Source organism: Staurois parvus, unplaced genomic scaffold (assembly GCF_062004578.1).
Source record: "Staurois parvus isolate SC_StPar_1 unplaced genomic scaffold, SC_StPar_1.0 ptg000549l, whole genome shotgun sequence".
Lineage (NCBI taxonomy): Eukaryota > Metazoa > Chordata > Amphibia > Anura > Ranidae > Staurois > Staurois parvus.
In genome coordinates this window covers 12,761,175-12,785,776 of record NW_028318345.1, presented here as the reverse complement: position 1 = coordinate 12,785,776, position 24,602 = coordinate 12,761,175, and positions in this window count along the sequence as shown.

Sequence of the window (24,602 nt, the reverse complement as noted above, 5' to 3'; positions counted from 1 at the left end):
ACACTGGCTGATATGGACACTATAGTTCAATTCTTTCTATAAATACATTTTGTCTCGAGTAACAAACAGAATATTAAATACATAATGTATGTAAAGCCAACACTTTTTTAAACTTTAAATAGAATTATGAAAACTAGAACATATGTTTGTATTTTTAATTGGTATCTTTGTTCCCCATGGGGTGATTCATCTGATGGCCAATGTTTTTTTTAAAAGTGATGGGAAATTCAAAAGTAACAGGAGGTGAAGGAAAGTTTTCCCTGGCTTTAGGGAGAATTACTCTTACTCCCTGTTTGGTATTTTGAACAGGGAGTGGCAGAGCAACAAAATGACAAATTACAATTTTGAAAAAAAAAACATTTTTTAATTTGTTATAAAAAATATCCAATAAACTCATAAATTTAGGCAAAAATGTATTTTGCTACATGTCTTTGGTAAAAACAGTCACAATAAGTGTGTATTAATTGGTTTGTGTGAAAATTATAGCATCTACAAACTATGGTTTAAATACTGGAATTTACACAACTTTTACTTTCTGACTCCTCTCAGAGGTGCTAAAATGCTAAAATGCCAGGACAGTACAAACACCCCCAAATGAACCCTTATTGGAAAGTAGACATCCTAAGGTATTTGATGAGAGGCATATTGAGTGCATGGAAAATTTATTTCCACGTTTTTGGAAAATGGCAAAAAATTATTTTTTTTTTTTCACACAAAGTTGTCATTTAAATGGTATATTACTCACATATGCCATGGGTATATTTGGAATTACACCCCAAAATAATTTTTGTTACTTCTCCTGAGAATGGGGATACCGTATGTGTGAGACTTTTTGGGAGCTTAGGAGCATGCAGAAGCCAGAATCCAATGACCCCTTTGAAAGCCTGATGGTGCAAAAATTCCTCATTTCACAGTTTCACATCACTATTTCAGAGGCTCTGAAATTCCAGAATAGCACAATCCCCCCCCCCCCAAAAAAATGACCCCTTTTTGGAAAGTAGACACCCCATATTATTTTCTAAAAGGCTTGTTGAGTCAATGGAGTACTGTATTTTTTACCACAAGTTATTGGAAATTGACAAAATGTATTTATTTATTTTTACTTACACAATGTGTCATCTACATGATATATTGCTCACACATGTCATGGGTATATGTGGAATTACACCCCAAAATAAATTCTGCTACTTCTACCAAGTATGGGGATACCACATGTGTGAGTATTTTTGGGAGCCTAGCCACGTACAGGAGCCCGAAATCAATTGACCCCTTTGAAAGCCTGAAGGTGCATAACGTCCTCATTTCACTTCTTCACTACCTATCACAGTTTCTGAGGCCCTGGAATGCCAGGATAGCACCAACCCCCCAAATTACCCCTTTTTGGAAAGTAGATACCCCAAGGAATTCAATAAGAGGCATGGTGAGTATTTTGCAGATCTTATTTTTTCTCACAAGGTTTTGAAAAAGAAAAAAAAAAGAAAAAATAAGTTGCCACCTTGCATCCACCCACTTCTAATGTTGGGTATACATGAAATGTTCTTTTTTCCCCTTTTCATTTCGGGCTGAACGAAAAAAAAAGAACCCAGCACATTCCTCTATTCACATTCGGCGTCTGGTCTCCATGGAACATGAGTTCCTGAGCACTCCACATTCTGCTTCGGAAAGAGTTGATATGGCTCATCTAAGGTAGAATGGGTGTTTATAATACAACCAGGCATTGACCTAAGAGGAAAAGAAAGATATGGAGTGTCTATAAGAAGTGGAGGAGAGAAATAGAGATGATTTATACACAGGCTATTTTAAAGAAAACTGGAGGGGAGAGTTCTGGGAGCACTAAGGTGGCACAAGATTGCACAAAGTGGATATTAAGCATGAACACTTTCAAAATCAGTGGTATTGGTCACATGGGCTGATCTATACAAGCAATTGTTTGCAATTCTTTGTTATGGATGGTTTGGATTAATATTTTATTTTTGCACAGCATTACGCTATATACCAAGTTTAATGTTTATTATGCTGATATGTTTTAGATAGCAGCACTACATAATTTTTTTATATTATGCACTTTATATAGTATATTCTGGGAGCACACCCTGTTGCTGTCAGTATAAACCGATTGATGCTGCAGCCGAAAGGCGTTTCTGCAAAGAAAACAACAACAGCAAACAATAAAACAGTGACAATAGAACAGTAACGTAAAACAAATTTTTTATTGAAATCTGTGCTAAAAAAAAAAAAAAATGTTGAAGCATAGGAGCAATCCACCCACTGGCCATCCCAGGCCCCCATGCTTGGGCAAATATGTTCTTTTTTAAAATGCGGATGAAAAATCTCATCCAGCAGTGCTGCACACATTGACGTTTATTCTGAGAGCACATCCTGTTGCTGTCAGACTAAACAGATCAGTGCTGCAGCTGAATGGTGTTCCTGCAAAGGAAACAACAATAGTTAACAATAAACAGTGACAATAGAACAGTAATTCAATAAAACCATTTTTATTGAAACCTGTGCAAAAAAAATTATAAAATATATATGCCGAAGCATAGTAGTGATCCACCCACTGGCCACCCCAGGCTTCCATACTTGGGCATGTATGTTCTTATTTAACTCTGGATGAAAATCCTCATCCAGCAGCGTTGCACACACTAACATATATTCTGAGAGCACATCCTGTTGCTGTCAGAATAAACAGATCGGTGCTGCAGCTGAATGGCATTCCAGAAAGAAAACAACAATAAAACAGTAGCAATAAAACAGTAACTCAATAAAACAACCATTTTTAATTTTACTTTTTTAACCACTTGCCTACAGGGCACTTATACCCCCTTCCTGCCCAGGCCAATTTCCAGCTCTCAGCGCTGTCACACTTTGAATGACAGTGGCGTGGTCATGCAACACTGTACCCATATGAAATTTTTATCATTTTCTTGTGACAGATAGAGCTTTATTTTGGTGGTATTTAATCACCTCTGGGTTTTTATTTTTTCTTAAACAAACCAAAAACCACTGAAAATTTTGAAAAAAAAAAACCCTGTTTTTTCTTAGTTTTTGTTATAAAATTTTGTAAATAAGTGATTTTTCTCCTTCACTGAAGTGCACTAATTAGGCTGTAGTGATGGCCACTGATAAGATGCACTGATGGACACTGATAGGTGGCACTGATGGGCACTGATGAGGAGGCACTGGTAGGTGGCACTGATGGGCATTGACAGGCATCACTGATGGGCACTAAAAGGCAGCACTGATATATGGCACTGTTAGGTGGCACTGACTGGCACTGTTAGGTGGCACTGACTGGCACTGTTAGGTGGCTCTGACTGGCACTGATAGACAGCACTGATAGGTGGCACTGATTGGCAGCACTGATAGGTGGCACTGATTGGCATTGATAGGTGGCACTGACTGGCACTGATGGGTGACACTGAAAGGCAGCTCAGATGGGCACTGATATGTGGCATTGATGTGCTCTGGTAGGCATTGATATGTGGCATTGATGTGGCACTGATGGGCACTGGCAGGTGGCACTATTTAGCACTGACAGCTGGCACTGATGGACACTGACAGGTGGCATTTCTGGGGCCACACTGATCATCAGGGCACACTGATCATCAGTGCCCTGATGATCAGTGTACATGTCCCCTCTGCGGAATGCTGATTACCGGCTCTCCTTTCCTCTCCAGCTGTCAGCGTGACAGCTCGAGAGGAGAGAAATGCCGATAACCGGCATTTCCCTGTTTACATGTGATCAGCTGTGATTAGACACAGCTGATCACATGACCGAGCCAACATCTTCGGCTCTTTCCATGGATCGGAGATCCGCTGTGTCCGAGGGACACAGCGCACCACCGATCACCGCGCTGCACGCTCCCTGAGCCGCGCATGCACGGTGAGAATGGAATCAGAACGAGAGAACCACCTTGCGCCCGTCATTGGACTATATGGTGGGTGGAAAGGTGGTTAATGTTTTTTAAATTTTTAAAACTTTTTAAAACTTTTTTTAAAACTGAAAACTCCAGATGTTAGGGTCTCTTAGAATGCGATAGCCAGTTTCCTGACTACCTAACGTCTCTCAGGACCCTTTGTATACATGTTCCCTAGACTGTGCCATGCTGTACCCTATATTAATATTCCACTAGTGTGTGGAAGCACTCCTTGAGATAGAGATCAGGATGGCCAGGACAGGAGCGACAAAAATAGTGAGTGTCATGCCTAATTCCATGTCTGCTACACACACAACATCCTTTTTGGGGTGAATTTTTGGTTGGGGTACCAGGAATGACATTAGGAAAATACCTCTCATGCAGCCAGCTCACTGCATCTGGGCTGGGGGTTTGGGCCACAGCACCTTCTGGATAAAAATGGGCCGTGATGATCTCTTCCTGAAATTTTAGGAAGGATCCACTTCATCCAGTTGCTTTGTAAAGCACAAAAGCATTGTACAGAGCCAATTGAAATAAATATTCAGACACTTTTTTTGTACCAGCGTATGGATTTATGGGAAACTAAGTACGGCTTCACCATCTGGTTGCTGAAGTCCACCCCTGCCATATTAAGGTTATAGTCATGGACACAGAGGGTCTTCTCAACAACAACACCAGCTGCCATGGAAATTTGGAAGGTTGTGTCTGCGTGAATGGAAGACAGGACAAAAACATCCAGTTTGTCCTTCCATTTTACTGCAAGCAGTTCATTATTTTTCAAGCAGGCTTTCAACCCCTTTCTAAAACAGGCATGTACAAGCTGTTGGACGAAGCCCTGGTTATTAGGTTGCACGGTGCCACATGCGCCATTTCCAAGATTGTACAAATGTCTAAATAGTGGCACACTTGTATAAAAATTGTCCACGTATAAGTGTTACCCCATATTGAAAAAGGATGACACCAGGTCCCAAACTGTCTTGCTACTGCTCCCCATGTATCCTGGGCATCCGGGGGGCTCCACGTGACTATCTTTTCCCTTGTAAATTCAAAAATTAAATGTATAGCCTGTTGTCCTCTCACAGGTCTTATACATTTTGACAACATATCTGGCATGCTTGCTGGGGAGAATTTTTTAAATGCAAGGCAGACAGACAAATTAATAAGGGACACGTCAATGCAGATGTTTTACTGGGGAGTATACACATCTGCAAATTTATGGTTAAGGTGATTTACAAGGGGCCGAATTTTGTGGAGCCTATCACCCTGAATTGCATATACCATAAATTGCATTATATTCGCATATCTATGCCTGGCCATGGCAGCAGAGAACACGGGCATATGATGAATCAGGTCTGTGGATCAATACAACCGCAACTCATTCTTTTAAATAATGCCATGTTGAGGGTTAGGCCCAAAAAAACTTTAAATTCAAAAACCGTAATCAATTCATACAGATCTTCCATGAAAAAAGCTAAACAAAAAATCAAGGAGAGTAGGTAAATTTGCTGTTTCCACCTGAATTCCGGGTTGGTCAGTGAAAGGGGGAAGTACGGGTGCTCCAGAATTTGTGGGCTGACAATCAGGATTTGCAAGCACATCCAAAAGGATACTAGGGGGTCTATGGGTCTGTGTTTAAATTTTTAGTGGCTGCAGGACACTATTTGTGCTAACCATCGCACCAGCTTCTAGTGCAATTATGGGACTCATCATGTCACCAAGTGATACTACAGTGCTGGTATATAAATGACCAGGATGTACTAGGACGCTAGTGCTTGCCAGTTCACCAAAAGGTAGAGTGGCACTAGTACTGGCACTCTGCTGCATATGAAAATCATCATGCAATTGCAACACTTCAGCAACCTGGGAACAGGGTTGGGTACATCTGACCTTGGCAGGGACCTCTACTCCAACATCTGAGCTGTCAGGGTGCCGCTGCTCTCCACAGGTTCATATTCTGAGCCTGATTCTGTCAGTGAGGCTTCCCCTTTGCTCTCATCTGACATACTCAGAATCCTGTAGGCCTAGTGTACCTTTTCTTGGACATTTTGGCCACTAAATGTATAGGAAGCTAGTGCGACTCATGGGAAAAAGAGCACCTGGCTGTCAGGGACTGCTTGAACCCCTACAAAAAATTTACCTGCTAGTGCCAGCAGAGATCAGGACTGATCTTGCTAACCCTGCAGTTTTGTATCAAGTGATAGTGATCTACTGACACTGCACTTGCTGGGGGAGAAGGAGGGGTTAAGCGTAGGGGCTAAATGCAGGTGCTGGCAGGTGTCAGGGCTGATCCTGCTAACACTGCATTTTTGGGGACACTATACTATTGTGAACGCTGGTATAGTTCTGATCTGATTAAAGATATTGATCCGGTCAGACATTATCCTAGCAATGGAGGTTTATTGTGTATGTGAGCGTGTTCCTGGGGTTAAATCTGATGACTGATGTAATGGCAGGAAATCTGACTCTATCTGAAAGGGACGCTAACTGACACTAACGCTATCTGAAGTCGCCCATGACACTAATACAGTGACCAGTAAAAAAATCTGTACACTGTACTAATGACACTGGTGACAGGGCAGTGAAGGGGTTAACTGGGGGATGATCAGGGGAATAATGTGACCTAGCAGTGCTTTTACTGTAAATCTGCTTTCTTCTCTCTCTGGAATGGAAAGTGCTCCAGGGAAAGAAGATTTCATCATTTCCTGTGCCTGTGTAATCTAAACACAGGCACAGGCTGAGCTCTGATTTGATACAACTGATCAGCAGATTCCAGCCAAACATAATTGGCCTTAATCTGGTGAGTGATTGGTTCTGTACTGAATCAAAGGCACTGCTGGGTCATCGGGGGAGTGCACGCACCCCCCTGCCCATGAACACAGCAGTAAAACTGCTATAGGGTGGAGGGCAAGTGGTTAAAGGAAATCCTGTATACATGAGAATCCTGTGTGCCATTTACCTCTTCTTACACAGTGTCAGAAGCCAGCATAGTAACATACTCCCCGCCTTTGTATTGATCCAGAGGGCGGAACACACAAGCCCCTCACTTTGACACCTCTATCACTGACAGGGGTCCAGTCTTGTCTGACATTACTTTTTCCTCAAGAGGAACGCTACCCAATGCCTCTCTCAACAACCCACTGACACTGTTATGGGCTATAATTGAGACTTTCTGGTGTGCTTCCACAAGCGCTTCTTCTGAAAACTTAATGGGGTCCTACTGCTCTCTCTACTGCCCCTTTTACTTCCTTGCTTTGGGTTTCTGGGTTTCCTGATACCTCCCTCAGAATTACAGTCCTAGGGTTTAAGGAAGCTGACTTGTATAGTATGTGTTACGGAACCACCCCTCTTATCACCTATTTCAGCTTCAGCCATTCCCAACTGTTTCCAGATTTAACAGCACCTGTGCAGGTTACCCTTTGCAACTAAACCATCAGAGATTAACAACACATTATACTATTTATCATTTAAAGTCTTGCTCAGCAGCAAAGTACACATCTCCACACACAAACAGTGTTTGTTAGAGCAGAGAGTACTCACACAGTGGACGTCACCCACAGCGACTTCTAGAGATACCAACTCCACTGCTGTCACACACCTGACATTTAGCATAGCTACTTATTTTTAGATTGTAACCACAATCTTTTTACCCACTTCAGTGTCCTCTGATAGTGTAACCAATACCTCTTTATTAACAAATAAACTAGTGGTACTCCGCAGTACCAGCTCATCCGACTGAGGAGTAGACACCCAGGAATATAACAGCTGTGCATCCCAGAGTGTAAGCATTTCCTTCCATTTTAACATGTCTGTCATAATGGGGAACCCCAGATTCACACTCAAGAGCTTCCAGTTACCTGGGATATAGACTCATTTTCTGAAACTCCAGATGTTACATTTCTTAAACGGGCCTCCTCCCAGCTAGAGGCAACTGTTACAACTGCCTGGTGCTCTCGCAGAGTACCCCCAAGTGCGTAACTCACTACCAACCTCTCAGGTTAAGTGTCAATGAGCTGCTCCAGACTTGACCAGGGACATTGTCAGTTTGGTACTACCCATCATTAACTCTTTGTTGGGTCATGAACAAAATCTCTGCTGTGTGCTCGCCCTTATATGGCCCTTCCATCTTGCGAGTGATACCTTCTGAATCAGCAAGCACACCCTTGACTAAAGGCTGCATTACAGACCCTTTTTCTTGCACAGCAAATATAGTGTCCATCTCAAGGTTACACACCAAGGCCTTTTAAATGATAGATAGCATGTTTTTTGCCCAACTGTCCAAATCTATTTTACCTGTGCTCCAAAAAGAAATATGAAACAGTACTGCTTTATCTGCTCAAGGAGACACAGAGGGACAGAGTGGCTCAGCATCAGACAAATTGTATTTTTCCTCTAGACATAAAATTTTGGAACATCACATAATTAGATATAACTGGTTGCATTACCATACTCTCACCATTCTGAACTGGTGGTGCTTAATTAACCACATGAACACTTATGTCCTTTTAGTTTTTAGCTTTTGCAGGCTATTATAATTCATTATCAGCTAGAGATGGTGGCTTGTTTAACACGTGTATTTTTTCTTACACCTTTGAAAGGACATTCCTGCCCACCAAGGGGACATGATAGTTGTCCTGAGAAACTTCTGGCTCCAGCATACTGAGCGCCTTGGTTTCCCGTGGACATCCTTTTTTCAGTACTGTCTTTTTTCTTTGTATACCTTATCCTAGAAAGCACAACTTTTAGTCTATGCTAAATTGTACAGTTCCAACAAATGGGTGCTTTTGGTTTATCCTGCAGGTACACACCTGATACTCACCACACTTTTTAAAGGGCTCTTCAGCATAGAGAACCAACAGTTCCTGACATGAACTTACAGTTTGGCATGTGAGGATCAGATAAACTACACTTGACCACATTGGAGAACCACTTGTGATATGTGGGTTTTTTTTCTAAAGGTATAGTGCTTCTCAGTGAGTTCACTCCAGCCAGGAAAAACTGGGAAGCGCTTGTTGGCCCACTTTTATTTACAGGAGAAGTTCAAAAACAGTTTCCCAGAGATTTCCACAATCACTTCCAACACAAAGAAAATGACTTTAAGCCTTCTGGCTCTTTCTTGGAGTGCCACTGCTCAGGCCCCAAACCTTGGCCTTTTGGTTTGCACTGCTGTGTTTCTATGCAACTTCCACACCTTCCTCACAGTTTTAATAGCTCATGCAGTGCTCTTGACTCTCTCAGCTTCCTGCTGCACTGGTCCACTTCCTGGTCTGGACAGGAAACCTCTTGTCTCCTGGGTAGAGTCGCAAACCATTGCTATGCCCTTGATTATAGCTGATGTGCATACCTGCACTCTCAGCATGCTGGTCTCCAGTAAGACTTGGACACAGGATTTGAGACTTCATCCTTCTCAAGACTCTTTGAAGTCTCTAAACTCCAGAACCCAATCCAGGAATTAAAAAAAAGTAAATCCTGATTAAAACGGAAAGAACACTTTTCTCTTAGAACAGCCATTCTGGAGCCCCTCAGTCTGTATTCATGAGAACCCTGAGTGCCATTTTCTTTTTTTTACATAGGTGCAGGGCCCAGCAGCATAACACACTGTATATAAAAGTACCTTTCTCTACACAGATTTGTCAGCCCTCCATAACCAGCTGCAGCACACACTAATTAAGCAGCATGTCGCTTTCATGGGGCATCGATGCTTGTCAGCCACCTACATTGATTTCAATGGTAATGCTCTATAATCGCACCTTAACAGTACCTATAGCATTTATGGCATGTTAGTGAAGAATCTATAAAGTGTTAACTTGGCACTGGGGATAGGCAGTGAAGGCTCTTGTCTCCCAGAATGCACTGGGAAATAATAGAGAACTAGGACAGAGCAGCTCCAGCCACTTCCTGGTTGTACAGAACAGCTGTGTGGTAACACCATTTGTTTTTGTGTGCAGGGAAAATCTTCAAGCCAGCCAGCAATACTGCCTGGATAAGGCAACAGCAGAGAAACTGAGCTTTATTGTCAGCAAATTTGAGGTGAACCAAACGAAGTGTCAAATACATCAATATACACAAAGGCATCTTGTAGAGAATTCACAAAAATGTCTGCTATCACACCACAATCTAACCGTGCCTCAATGTAGATCATTTTCTCTCGCTTTAAGCACTTCACATCAGAAAAGCAAAACTTTCATAATCATATATCAAGCATTCTTGAAGCATTTTCAATGCTTCATAAACACAATGAAAAAAACACAATATAAACACATCATAAAAGCTATACTGTCAAGAATGGACTCAGCACTGGTGGTGGGACTCACCTGCCGTGTGGGCTGCAGTACCAGGGCTGACCAGCGGGTGCTCTCAGCAGCCAGAAGCTCACTCCTGTAGTCAGCCAACACCTGGGCTGATTGCAGGAGGTGTATTTAAGGAATGACCAGGCCTGTGATCAGGGCCTTGGTGTATGTTTCCCATGAGCCCCTGTACCTGGTATCCTGTGTTCCTGCCTCGTTGCTGACCCTGCTTGATCCTGACCTCTGCTGACCGTCTCCTGTTGAACCCCTGGCTTGCCTGACCATCCTTCTGCCTGATCCTTGGTACCGCACTGCCCGCTACCTGCTGAACCTGGCTTGTGACCCCGACCATTCTCTGCATGCTCCTCCTGTACCACGCTGCCCACACGATACCAACCCGGCCTGTCTGACTACGCTTACTTCACCTGACGATCCATCCATTCTGCACGGATCACCTTTAGTAAGTCTGCCTGCCTCTTACCATCAGACTCCATTCCTGCACTCCCCTGCCAGTACTCTCTACCACAGCCGGACGCACTCAGGGGTCGCGACCTGGTTCCAGTCTGCACTAAGTCCATCCCCACCATCAGGGGCCCTGGTGAATAGCAGACTGGGACTTAGACCCCGTGCCCTGAGGAAATCCGTGCTGTGGGCTGTTAGAGACACTGCCAGGTGGCACCTGACAGTACCTTACGGCCTGCCTGACCATTCCACCTCTCCAGCCTGACTACGCCTGTGTTCCTGAAGCCTGCTACTTCCCTGTGTCAGTCCACACATTTCTGGTCATACCTGGATCCCTAACATATACTGAATGTTAATGAGCATTGCTTCACTCTTCCTAATCGACAGATGTGTGAATGAACCATTAACCACTAGGGGACCACACGCAGTACATATACTGCTAAAAGGCGGCCCCTGTGCGCAGGATAAGGTATATAAATGTGATCCTGCATTTCAGGGTAGGGGGCACGTGCAAGGCACGCTACCATCCTAATCACCGATCGGGACCCAGTGATTGACACCTGTGGCCGCGATTGGTGCTGCAGGTGTCAATCACCGGGTCCTGGCCGGTGATTGCCTGACGGAGCCTGGCAATTGCCTGCAAACACTGATGGGGAAGAAGGCTGCATTGTTTTCAATGGAGCTCTCCTCAATGTCAGTTTTCAGTACACTGTTATGGATTGCTGAGCACAGCCTTCCGGATCAGTGTGTAACAATGAAGAACACACCCCTCGCCCCTAGTAAAACACTCCCCTCACACAGTTAACCCTTTCATTGCCTCTAAATGTTAACCCCTTCCTCCCCAGTGCCATTAGTACAGTGTCAGGGTTTTTTTTTGCACTGATCACTGTATTGGTGTCACTGGGGATGTCAGTGACCCAAGTCAGTTCCCAGCCAGTGTCAGAATGTCCGCCGCAGTCCCGCCATAAGTTGCTGATCGGCACCAAAAGTTGCTGTTCACCACCATAAGTTGCTGATTGCCGCCATAAGTCGCTGATCGCCGCTATTATTAGTATAAAAAAAAATCCAGTATCTATACCGCCATTTGTAAACACTATAACTTTCACGTAAACCAATTAATTTACATGTATTGGGATTTTGTTTTAGCAAAGACATGTTGCAGAATACATTTTGGCCTATATTTATGACAAAATTTGATTTTTAAATTTTTTTACTGGACATGTTTTATAGCAAAAAGTCCAAAATACAGGTTTTTTTCTCAAAATTATCGGTCTTTTTTTTATAGCGCAAAAAATAAAAAATACACAGGCAATCAAATACCACTGAAAGAAAGCCCAATTTGTGGGGAAAAAAGGACGTAAATTTCATTTTGGTGCAGCTTTGAATGTCCACGCAATTGTCAGTTAAAGTAACTCAGCACCATAACACAAACCGCTTATTTAATATGTTTGTCAGAATGAGTATGAACTAGAAAAAAAGAGTACCACTACTATCCCTTTCCTTATCTTCTATCAAAATATTTTAGCAAAAGTGTGTACATTATTTGAATGAGATGAAATTTGAAAGTCCCAGAAGTACTAATAACTTTTGTCTATTAATATGGCACTACTGTGATGATTAGAGAATGGAATATATAGGAGCACAGTGTTGAGAAGTGAAGTGTATGAAGTATGTAAAAACATGAACAGCGTACAGAATGAATCATTCAGACGTATCTCACATGGTTTTTGTAGAGCACCACCATGCACCTAAACTCCTTCCCGCCCGGCCTATTGTAAGATGAAGGCCGAGCAGGATCTCCATTATCCTGGGAGAACTTCATATGATGTCCTCTCAGGATCATGCCTCTCGTGTGCCCCACGGGCCATTCTCCGGCGTGATCTGTCACCGGCTGTGTTCACCAGACACTGCCAGTGACAAATCACTACACCAGCCCGCTTCCAGTGTTATGTGATTGCTGTGACCAATCACAGTAGATCACATGACAGTTGTAAACAATGAATGGCTTCCTTTCATGCCATTCATTGCTTACAACTGTGCTGCTAGCGATGATTGGTCACAGTGGTCACATGTACAGAATGGGCCAATCACAGCCCATCTGTAGCCAATCACAGCTGATCCCAACAAAAACTACTTAATGAATCAGTTTCATTCAGTAAAACAGCTTGCTTATACCAATGAAATTCATTGGTATAAGCAATCATAATGTGCAAAACAAAAAATCCTGATCACTTGCCCAATGGTAACTTTGTATTGCTCTGGTCACAGGAGTAGAAAAAAGTATTTTTTTTACACACTATTACCAGTCAGTGTCCCTGATCACCGCCGCACCAGTTATGACGCTGTACTGCATTGGAGACAATATGTAAAAAAAATTTTTTTTTCATTTCTTCATTTTCCACAAAATTATGGCAAAAATTACAACTTCAAAAAACTCGCCATGCCTCTTACTAAATACCTCAGACTGTCTACTTTCTGAAAAGTTGTCATTTTTTGGGGGTATTTGTACTGTCCTGGCATTTTTGGGCCTCCAGAAATAAGATAGGCCTTCAGTACAGTACATCAGGATCTATAGATTTTTATATATATATATATATATATATATATATATACTGTATATATACGATCGTTTGTGGACTCTATATCTTTCCTACCAGCTAAATAATAAACACTGATTTGAGTTATTTTCACCAAAGAAATGTGGCAGAATACATTTGCCCTAAATTTGTGTAGAAAGATTTATTTATTTGCAGAATTTTATAACAGAAACAAAGAAAAAATTTTTCTAAATTTTCTGTCTTTATTCATTTATAGCACAAAAAAAAAAAAAACCCAATGGTGATTAAATACCACCAAAATATGTCTCTGTGTGAAAAAAGTATAAACATGTCATATGGGTACAGCATTGCATGACCGCACAATTGTCATTAAAAGTGCGACAGCACTGCAAGGTGAAAATTGGCCTGGACAGGAAGGGGGTAAAAGTGTCCGGTAGGTAAGTAGTTAATAAACTCAGCCAACTCCATCCCATCATTAGGGATAAACATACACTTTAGTCAAACTTGTTTTTTCAAGTAAATTAGTAATTTCATTTTCACCTAAACTGCAGAAATCCCCTCTAATTTGACCTTCTAGCACTACAATGCCAAATTAGAAAAACATATAAATAATTTAAGCTGCCCATGGTAAGCACTGGACTTATCATTTAGATATCTTTACTTTAAGACATTGATAGAGTAAAGTTTTCATGCCATTGTTTCATTGCCACTCTGCCAAAAAGCTTTTATAAAGCTGACAAAGGCTTCTCTCTTCACTCGTTTCTCCACAGTTAATGGGTTTTTTTTCTGCAAAAGCTTTATTCAATAATTCTGCCTACTGTAAAAATGGCATGATGAGTCCTCTTTTTAACTTCTAAAGCCAGCCAAACATGGATCGAAATTTGGCAGGAATTGCCCAAATGGACAATCAACAGTGGGTATAGGATTATAACTTTTTTTTTTCTCTATGGTTTAACTGGATGGACTTTTGTCTTTTTTTCAGCCAGACTAACTATGTAACTATGTGGGCAGACTGGTTGTACACAAGTTGAACTGTTGAACTGAAGATCAACTGTTGTACAACCAACCTGTTGAAAATATTTCTCTTGATCAGTGCCGCTGGCTATAGCTGGCAGTGCTGATCAGTGTATTCTGATGTCGTGGAAATCTGCCTGCTGTCAAAAAACAAAGGCTAAGCAGGAGGGATTCTTCTTTTATTATTATTATACAGGATTCATATAGCGCCAATAGTTTGCGCAGCTCTTTAAAAAATGAAGGCAGACATTACAGTTACAATACAATTTGGAAGAGGAAAAAGGGCCCTGCTTGTTAGAGCTTACAATCTAGAAGGAAGGGTTGAGTGATACAAAAGGTAATAGCTGTGGGGGATGAGCTGATAGAGGAAATAAAAGACAGTTTACTAATTAGAAGCAGGAAAGGCTTCTTTAAATAGAAAGGTTTTCAGGGATCGTCTAAAGGTGGATAGATTAGGAGATAACCGGACAGATTGGGGTAGGGAGTTCCATAGGATGGGAGAAGCTCGGGAAAAGTCCTGGAGGGGAGCATGGGAGGAGGTGACACTGGAACTAGAGAACATAAGGTCTTGGGAGGATCGAAGAGAGTGGTTTGGATGATATTTTGAGACCAGGTTGGTGATGTAGCTGGGGGAAGAGTTGTGGATGGCTTTGTATGTTGTTGTCAGTATTTTGAATTTTATTTGTTATGCAAGTGGAAGCCAGTGGAGGGGTAGCTGACACTGAATGTTTAATAAGGTGGATGAGCCTGGCAGCAGTATTCATGATGGAATGGATGGGGGATAGCCTATGTAAAGGAATGCCAATGAGGAGGGAGTTGCAGTAGTCGAGTCGAGAGATAACCAGGGAGTGAATTAGGAGCCTTGTGGTATCATTGGTTAAAAAGGGGCATACTCTGGAGATGTTGCGGAGGTTGAGGCGACATGATTAGGACAGGGATTGGATGTGGGCCTGAAAGGATTGTTCAGATTCCAGGGTTACCACCCTGGCATGCAGGGATGGGTTGATAGTAGTGCTATTGATCCTGACCGAGAAACCAGGGGAAGAGGCACGTGGGGGAGGAAATATTAGGACCTATATTAACAGGTACTGTATTCATGTCCTGGTGTTTTGTGTGTCCTATTGATCAATAAATATGCACTATAGTCATCAATCCTCAGGTGTGCGGCTGACCCTTCTTCTTGTTGAATTGTGTGTGGTGGTGAGACAGAGCCTGCACCTGTCGTGGATTGATCTAGATTGTTTGCCTGAGCAGTATACTTCTGTTCTTTGGAAGGAAGAAGTGTAGATTGAGAATAGGAGAGGTCCAAGGACAGAACCTTGGGGGACCCCGACAGTAAGAGGAGTAGGAGAGGAGGAAGTAGAGTTGTATGTGACACTGAAGGTGCAGTGAGATAGTTAAAATTCGAACCAATGGAGAGTACAGTCACGGAGACAAAGTAAATAGAGTTTTTTGAGGAGGAGGGGGTGGTCAACTGTGTCAAAGGTAGCGGAGAGGTCCAAGAGTAAGAGTACAGAATAGTGACCATTTTTTAGTGGTTAGTAAGTCATTTGTGAGTTTTAGGAGAACAGTTTCTGTGGAGTGTTGTGGGCGAAATCCAGACTGAAGGGGATTGAGAAGGTTATTCTCAATAAGGTGGCAGTTCAGCTGGTTGTAGACTAGATGTTTAAGGAATTTGGAGGCAAAAGGGAGATGGGTCTTAGGTTGCTAAGATTGGTGGGGTCCAGTGAAGCTTTTTTAAGTATGGGGGTGACTAGCGCATGTTTTAGAGAGTTGGGGAAGATGCCAGTAGAAAGGGAGAGATTTAAGATATGAGTTAAAGAGTGAAGGATAGAGCCAGAGGGTGACTGTAGTATTTGCAAGGGAACAGGGTCCAGGGGACAGGTGGTTAGGTGGTTAGATGGGCTTTAGAAAAAACCTGCTCTATAGTAGCTGGGTTAAACAAGGGAAGTATAGGTTGTGCAGGTGGACAAGGAGTGTAGAGTGAAAGAGATATCTGTACAATGGAGATCTCATCATAAATTGTATCAGTCTTATTTTTGAAGCGATTATTGATCTTCTGGGCAGTGAGTGAGTTAGTAGGTGGAGGTAATAAACGAAGTAGAGAGTTAAAGGTAGAAAAGAGTTGACGGGGATTGTGTGAGAGGGTGTTAATGAGAGTGATACAATAGGTCAGTGGAGACAGGAGTTGTATGTTTGAAGGGCAGATTTATATTGGTCGAAGTCTTGCTGGGTCTCAGTCTTACACCATAAACTCAAGAGCACGGCTAAGTTTGATGAGGCTTCTGGCATTGTCTGTTTGCCAGGGCTGTAGTGGTTGGGGCCTAATTCTGTGTGCAGTAAGGGGGGCCAATGTGTCCAGGGTGGATGAAAGTGAACTGTTGTAGACAGAAGTGGCCAGGTTGGGGCAGGACAAGGCTGAGATTTTGTCATAGAGACAATCTGTTGCAGAAAAAAGAAGAGAAGGGTTAAGATAGCGAAGGTTTCTATGGGTAACTGGTAGTTGGAAGACAAGGAGGAGAAAGCCAAGAAGAGAGTGAAGCTAATAAGGGAGTGATCAGAGAGAGGAAAAGGAAAGTTAGTGAGGTTGCAAGGCGTGCATAGGTAGGAGAATACAAGGTCAAGGCAGTTACCATTAGAGTGAGTAGAAGCATGTGTCCATTGTTTTAGGTCAAAAGAAGTGGTTAGGCTCAGAAGTTTAGAAGTAGCAGAAGTGTTAAAATTAACAGGGATGTTGAAGTCACCAAGACTAATTGTGGGAATTTCAGAAGAGAGAAAGTAATGCAGCCAGGCAAAGAAGTCATCAAGGAAGCTGGTAGATCACAGCAATTATTAAAGAAACTGGAGAGAATAGACGAATACAGTGAACTTCAAATGAGGAGGAAAACAGAGAGGGAGGTAAATGAAGGATCTGAAAGTGCTTTGTGGGGATAGGAGGAGTCCAACTCCACCTCCTTTCCATCCACTAGGCCTGGGAGAGTGAGTCCAGAGGAGACCACCATGGGAGAGGGCAGCAGGAGAGGGAAAGTCTGATTCATGAAGCCAGGTTTCTGTAATTGCAAGTAGGTTAAAGGAGTTTGTGATAAAAAGGTCATGGACAGAGGTGAGTTTGTTACAGGCAGAGTAGGCATTCTAAAGGGCACAGGAAAAGGGGAGACTGGTTCTAGGAAGAAGAGGAATAGAAACCAGATTCTGTGGATTGCGACTGCTGTTAGAGAATAGGGTGTGTCGGGTGTGTTGGTCAAAGGAAAAAGATGTCGGCCCAGGATTTAGGGAAATGTCTCCAGATGTTAGGAGAAGCAGAAGGGGAGAGGTAATATGGGAGTATGACTTATATGGAGGGAGAGGTCCCAGTGTTCTGGAGGTTTTATTAGTATGTGGGTTCAGAATTAGCAGGAGATGAGTACAGTAATAAAGTGAAGACAGGAGTGAGGGTGATATATATAAGTTGCGGGGTGGAGAAGAAGGATGAAGGAGAGAGAGTTTGAAGAGATAGGATACAACTGTGAGAAGGAGGAGTAGGGACCGCATGTTACAGAGTGGTGAGATGAAGAAACAGATTAGGTAAGATATGAAAGAGCTAGATGGGGAAACAGCTCACCTGTAGTCTGTTTAGTATTGGAAGTTGTCTGCTGTGGTTTCTCGCTTTGTGCTTTCACTGAAGTGCATAGCCAAAGTGAAATGCTCAATACTTAATTCAAGATTAATTCTTTATCCAAGATGATAGTTGCCAATGCTACCCATGGCTGTGCTGCCTCTAGCTGTGCCTCCCCTAAGGAAGGCCTAAATTTATACTGAGTTGGGTGGGGGTATTGCCAATTAATCAATTCGGAATGCATATGAGAGACACATGGCTAGCAGGGAAAACGTCTCACACCAAAGGAGGACTACAAGAGACAACAAGAGAGCATGAGGGCAGAGTTGTAAAGATTAGGATCAGCTCATACATTTGGGTTAGACAATAATAGCAAAATAAACACCACAGTAATATGGACCAAAGTTAAAGATTTTGGAAGCAGTAAAAATTGCCAATAAGAACATTGGGATAGTTATGAATCAGCTTCAGTTAGAGGTAGATTTTAAAAGCAGTATAGATTATCATATAGCAGTGCAGGGTGAATTAGCATTCATGCATGGCATGGGCGATAGTACAGATGGATATTGCTCGCAGCCATTTACTATATAGCAGTGCAGGGTAAATTAGCATTCATACTTGGCATAGGCGATAGTACAGATGGATATTGCTCAGAGACATTTACCTGTAATGGGATAGAGAAGAGTTATTCAGATGATGCAGAGCCGAAGTGTAATGCTCAATATTTAATCCAAGATTAATACTTCATCCAAGATGATAGTTGCCAATGCTACCCATGGCTGTGCTGCCCCTCCACTATGTGAGGATGGGAGAAACAAGTCATTTTCTTTTGTTCAACCCGCTGCAAAAAAAAAAAAAAAGAGACTCTTATATGGCTAGGCCAGTGAATAATCAATGGTCTCTGTTCAAATGACAAATCTTTAATTAAGCATGTTAACATTGGAACATTTTATCAAGTGCCTGCAGTGTACACACAGGGCAACTTAATATACTTTGAGAAGGTAAAATGAGGACATTATGATTACTCTTTGTGTTGTCATTTTACATTTGGGAAAAATTAATGAATAGGGTTTGCCAATAAACAAAACCCATTAAATAAATTGATCAAATAAACTAATTTAAAAATTTGTCTTTTTTCTTTTTTTGAAGGTTTTTGTTTGACGTTTTTAGACAATATCAAAGAGTTAAAATAGCAACTTTGAAAACGTGTAGATACAGTAACACAAGCATGTTGCACAGTGCTCTCGGCTCTTTTCCTATTGCCAAAAACTCTCAATTGTCCACAAAATACACCAAACACCAATAAAAAAAAACTTAGATTAGTGATCAGATGCCAACTCCCCAAGTTGGTTCACAAACTCGCTGCAGCTGTCCTAGGTTCCACTTTGGCTTATTACTGCTGGTGCATATACTGTATTCAATCCAATAGCACACATCCAGATAGTGAGCTACCTTTCTAATATGTTTCACACTATAAAGCTCCTAGTCATAGAGCCAGTCTGAGGTGCTATATTTTTTTCTATTTTCAGACCTAATAGAGTCTAAAATACATCATTAAGCAACATATTACAACAAAAATGCAAACAAAATAACATTTAGGGCTTGTTCACACCATGGTGCAGAGACATCAGTTTTTCTTCACACATTCTGCAAGGGCTCAGCGAAATCAATTGCTTTCTATGTGCCTGTTTACACCACTACACTAGCATCATGTGCAGATTTTTTCTGTGCAAGAATCTGCAACCTGTATAAAACTCATTGAAGCGCACATGAAAACTGATGTAAGCTGATGTCTCTGAAAGTGAAATCTGAACGTCAGTTTCCATCAGTTTTTCTGCAATTATAGTGTGAATGAGGCCTTAGAGGTCTATTTGTCAATGTTTTCACTCAAGATTCACCCAATATTTTCACCCAATTTTCCCAATACATTTAGTTCAATTAGAAAAAAATGTGTAAATGGATGAAAATTTTGAGTGAAAGCATTGATAATACCTAAAAACATAGAAGACACAGAAGAGCCATTTAAAGCCCATAACAATAATCTTAACCAATTTAACCCACTGTAATTTCACCTTCTCCATATATGCTAATGCGTTTAGCTGAAATTATGAAATTTGGTGAAATCAGTCTATTACTCTTTGAAATTTAGGAAAAGCAAAATTGACCAGTTTTATTCATATATACCCACAATACAATCCTCATAGCAATGACTCATCTTTTTGCCACCATTAGAGCTCCTACCAATGGCAGTCTCTCAGATCAATTTACAACTTTCCATTATTAACTTTGTTGAATTTGATGCAGAAACACAGTGGGGGGTCTCAAGCAATATTGGATTTCTACTGTAGTATGTTGCTGTAACTTTAGGTAGGATGGGGCTGTCTCCAAGGTGAGTCTGCTTTCAATGTATGCATCCCTTTATATACAGTATGTACTATGTTTCAAGCTCAGTTAGATTAGAGTTAAGGATAAAAAATTGCAAATAGCTGAAGAATTGTTTTATATGTTCAATGTATTTCTTACGCATGTGCACCTTTCTTTCCTTGTCACATATTGATCTAAACAGCTGCAATTCTTTGCCTTATTGTAATTTTTTTTTTCAATTCATCTTTGGAATGTTTCCTTGAATGTAACACCTAGCTTTTTATCTTCCTTATTCTATTCATTCTGGATCAGTTGTAATAGAATGAGTTGAGCTATATTTGTTTAAAACTAGGATGTTGAATTTATATGGAATGCTTTGAATCATGAACTGCTCTGTAGCTGTTCTTATCCTTCACTACTTAGTGAGTCATTGACCTTGAACAACTATCTATGCACATTTACTGTATTAGGTATTGTACCTTATATTGTATATCAGTTAATGTAATTCCCGGGAAGAAAGGAGGCAAATTACAGCAGCCATTTAATGATTTTTTTTATTTTCTGGTAAAACAAAAACATACATTTAAATATTATTTTCTTTATTGAATTGACAGTTAAACATCTCAAATTACCACCCAAATAGAATCTAAATTAGGAATATGGGGTTCATTACAATGAAACTTAAAGAATATGTTACCCCAACATTTCATATTCCTGATATGTGCATGTTGTACCATGTAAGAGGTGTGACAATTTAATTCCTGTAATGGAATGCAAACAAAATATCAAATACCTTTGCATTCTTCAAAAGATCCGATGAAATATGAAGATAATGTTCTTTCTGATCTTCTGTCAAGATTCAATGCACCATCTTAGTGGAAATCTTTCTCATTCCCAAAATCCTCCATTAGAATATGCCACACTGTTTTCTAGTTCATTTTCAATTCTTCTGCGGTCATTCGCACACTCAATATTAGACCTGAACATATAGGGGTTCACACTGTCCAAATTTGCACCCATCCTTTGTGTTTTTGGCTGCCCACTCCATAAACCACCTATGCCAAGGGTGCTCAACCCATGGCCATGCTATTAAGAAAATATATAAAAAATGTGAGATTCTGAACCATTTAATTTTATTGTGGCCCACGACAAGTTGCGAAATCACTTATGTGGCCCTCGCTCTTCAAAATGTTGAGCACCCCTGGCCTATGCCATTCAAAAACACTTGGTTTCTTCATGGAATATTTACCATAGGTCTGTTGTAACAGATCCAAAGTTTCATTTGCGCATTTAGAAAACAGGGTTATATGGTGCAATGAGTGTTAGGGCCTCTGTTGGTAATTTTCATCATAGCAGAACACCTTTGTACAAGCAAACACACTAGGCGGGCTGGTGGTTAAAACACACCAGTGGGAGCAAGATTAAGTGCAGTAAATTACAGGCAGTATTAAATGCATGTAAATGAGCAACTCCCATGGTACATACAAAACGGTGTTTTTTATATATCACCATGGTCAGCAGCTGGCCCTGGCATGGGCAGCAGGGAGTATCTTCTGTAAAACATGCAGCCTTGTTGTCCACAAGTAGGGCCAAAAACCAGATGTGATAGAGAAAACAGAAACCAAAGATAGCTGCTGGACTCCTTTGGGATGCAGAGTAGAAGTGACATCAGGGGGTGGGGCTACATTTTTTAAGGCCGCCCAAGCCATTAGCTTCAAAAGGGGCTTGGGCGGCCTTGAAATATGCAGCCTTGCCCCTTGATTGCACTTTCAGTTTACTCTGCATCCCAAAAGAGTCCAGCGGCCATATTTTTGGTTTGGGTTTTCTCCATAACATCTGGTTTTTGCCTCTTCTTGTGGACAACAAGACTGTAAATTTTACAGAAGAGACTCCATGCCAGTTTTCCTGCCAGTTCCCTTGCTTTTCTATTTCAACCTGACCATGCTAGCCATGTGAGCAAATCCATTTCAGGGTGGTCATTTTTCTGGATGTGTGGGGAAAACAGTCTGCCTGTCCTCCATTAATCAGACTTATGTTGCCACACCCCTCTTGCACAGCCATTCACTGGGAAGAACACTGTACTACTGTTTTTCCACCCCACCTCTCTGACTAAGTCCCTTATGCAGCTGAGACAGAGATTATGTAAACACTTATAAAAAAAAGGTATTTATAATGTTTCATTTCAGTTGCTTTTCATTTATTTTTTTAAACTGAATTGGTTTTTCTGCAAGGTAAGAGTTCACATATATTTTATTGGGAAAAATAAATTTGATAAAAATTAAGGGGGGGCGTGGTTTGCCACGAGCGGAGATGGCCGCTTAATCCCCGAGCTCCCGCCGGCTGGATTCAGCCTCAGCTCAGCACGGAGGAGACGGGTGAGACAGCCCCGCCTAATAATGGGGAAATCAGACCGGACATCCTCCTGTGCCCGGTCACAGTCCACACGGGGCCCTAATCAGCAAGGGAGACATATAAAGGAGCTCTTCGGCTCCCAGCAGAGAGAAGGGCCGCAGCCTTCTCCCTCTCCATCCCCCTCCCCCCCTCCCTCTGCAGCCGCAGACTTGAACAGCTCTTCCTGCTCTGCCACGCATGCTGCTCCAGACACAGTGCCTCAACACGATATCTCCTCCGCCACCCAATCCCTGTCATTAAGGGATCTCCAAGCTGTGGCCTCCGACATTAAGGTTACTCTAACTACCACATTAACTACTGCCCTTAAAGAATTGCGTGAAGATATCCGGTCAATGGGCTCAAGATTGGATCAGGTGGAGTCCGCTTCCAGACAAAATAAGGCCGCCATAATTGATATACAGCAACAGTCAGCCCTACACACCTCTACTATTCGAGAATTTTGCAGGCATATTGAGGATTTAGACAACTGTAGACGCAGACATAATATTAGAATCCGTGGCCAGAATCAGTGGAAACTAATGATATCCCTAAGGCGGTAGTGGCCATTTTTAATGACCTCCTTGGTCGCCGCCAGCAACCCCGATTGACCTTGAACGTGCGCACAGGGCGATCTGTTCCGGGGGGGAGACGCAGACCCACCCAGAGATATTGTTTGCTGGCTTGTCAGTTTCCCATTCAAAGAAGATATCCTTAGATGTGCTAGGGACAGAAGACATCCTTTCTATGAGGGGTCAGAAATACAACTATTCCAGGCCTTATCCAGTATGACCTTATGACAAAGGTGAGCATTGCTCCCCCTACTGGATACTCTCACGTAATATTCCCTACAGATGGAGGTTTCCCTTCTGCCTTTCTGCACAAGCTGACGTACATACCTTCAACCTACGAGCCCTCAAAGAATTGCCATCTTTTTGCACTTCTTTGGACATCCCACTGATCGACCTACCTGACTGGTATAGGTCCATGAGATTGCCGCCTGCCCAGGACACGAGATCTGAAGACAGCGCAATGGACTGGCAAGGCCAATCCCATCGTAGGCGTCGGATGGTCCCATCGACTCCTCCGATACTCCCCACAGGGGGCTCCATGGCCACTTTCAACCCGACGGCCTCTCCTGCGTACAGAAAGCCACGGCACAAGATCTAACAGTCCGTAACACATTAACTACTCCTGACCTTCTTGCACACAATTTATCATATGCCTGACTTTTACCACTTTTCCTCACATTTCTTCACCGTTTCACTCCAAGAGTTCCTGCTGTGCGTCTACTTTCTTTTCAATGCTCATTGGACTTCCATTTTTTTTTTCCTATGCTACATACCTGCCAAAAATGTAGCCAATGCTCCAGGAGATATACCTACAGTCATTGACCTGTGAACATCCGACAGGCCACTCGCCTTCATCTCTGCCCTACAAGGGAACGAGCTTTGACCATGCTACAGTTATCTCTACCTCCCATACTGGAGAACTAATTCCCAGCTCTATCTCTGTTACTGTTACCAAGCATTCCTGACTCCATAGCAGGTCTGTTGCTTCCATCTGGCTTTTGATCCATTCCCCTATCCGAACTTCTACACATTCCAACCTGATGAAAGCTATCTGGACGATCATCATCCTTTAGCCTTATCTACACTGCAATTCCAGAATCTCGTCCTGCTACATCTGAAGGTGTCCTGCTGCTTCCAAGGGAACGTCCAGACGTACTCTGTTTCTCCTCCACCTGCTGTGGATCTCTCCGCCCATCCTGATCCTTCGGAAGCGATCTCTGTCTCCTTCGTACAGTATAAAATATGTGGGAATATGACGGGGGCCTTGTGCCTTTCCTGGGGGGGGGGGAATGGGGAGGCGGGGATATTGAATATAAGAAAATTGTGGAAGCCCTCAGGGGATTGATGTAGCTATCACTTTACCATGATTCTAGCTTAGTGAACGAGCATCACCTCTCCCCACTCCCTGCTAGACCACTCTGATTGGAGTTGTCTTTTTCTTCTTG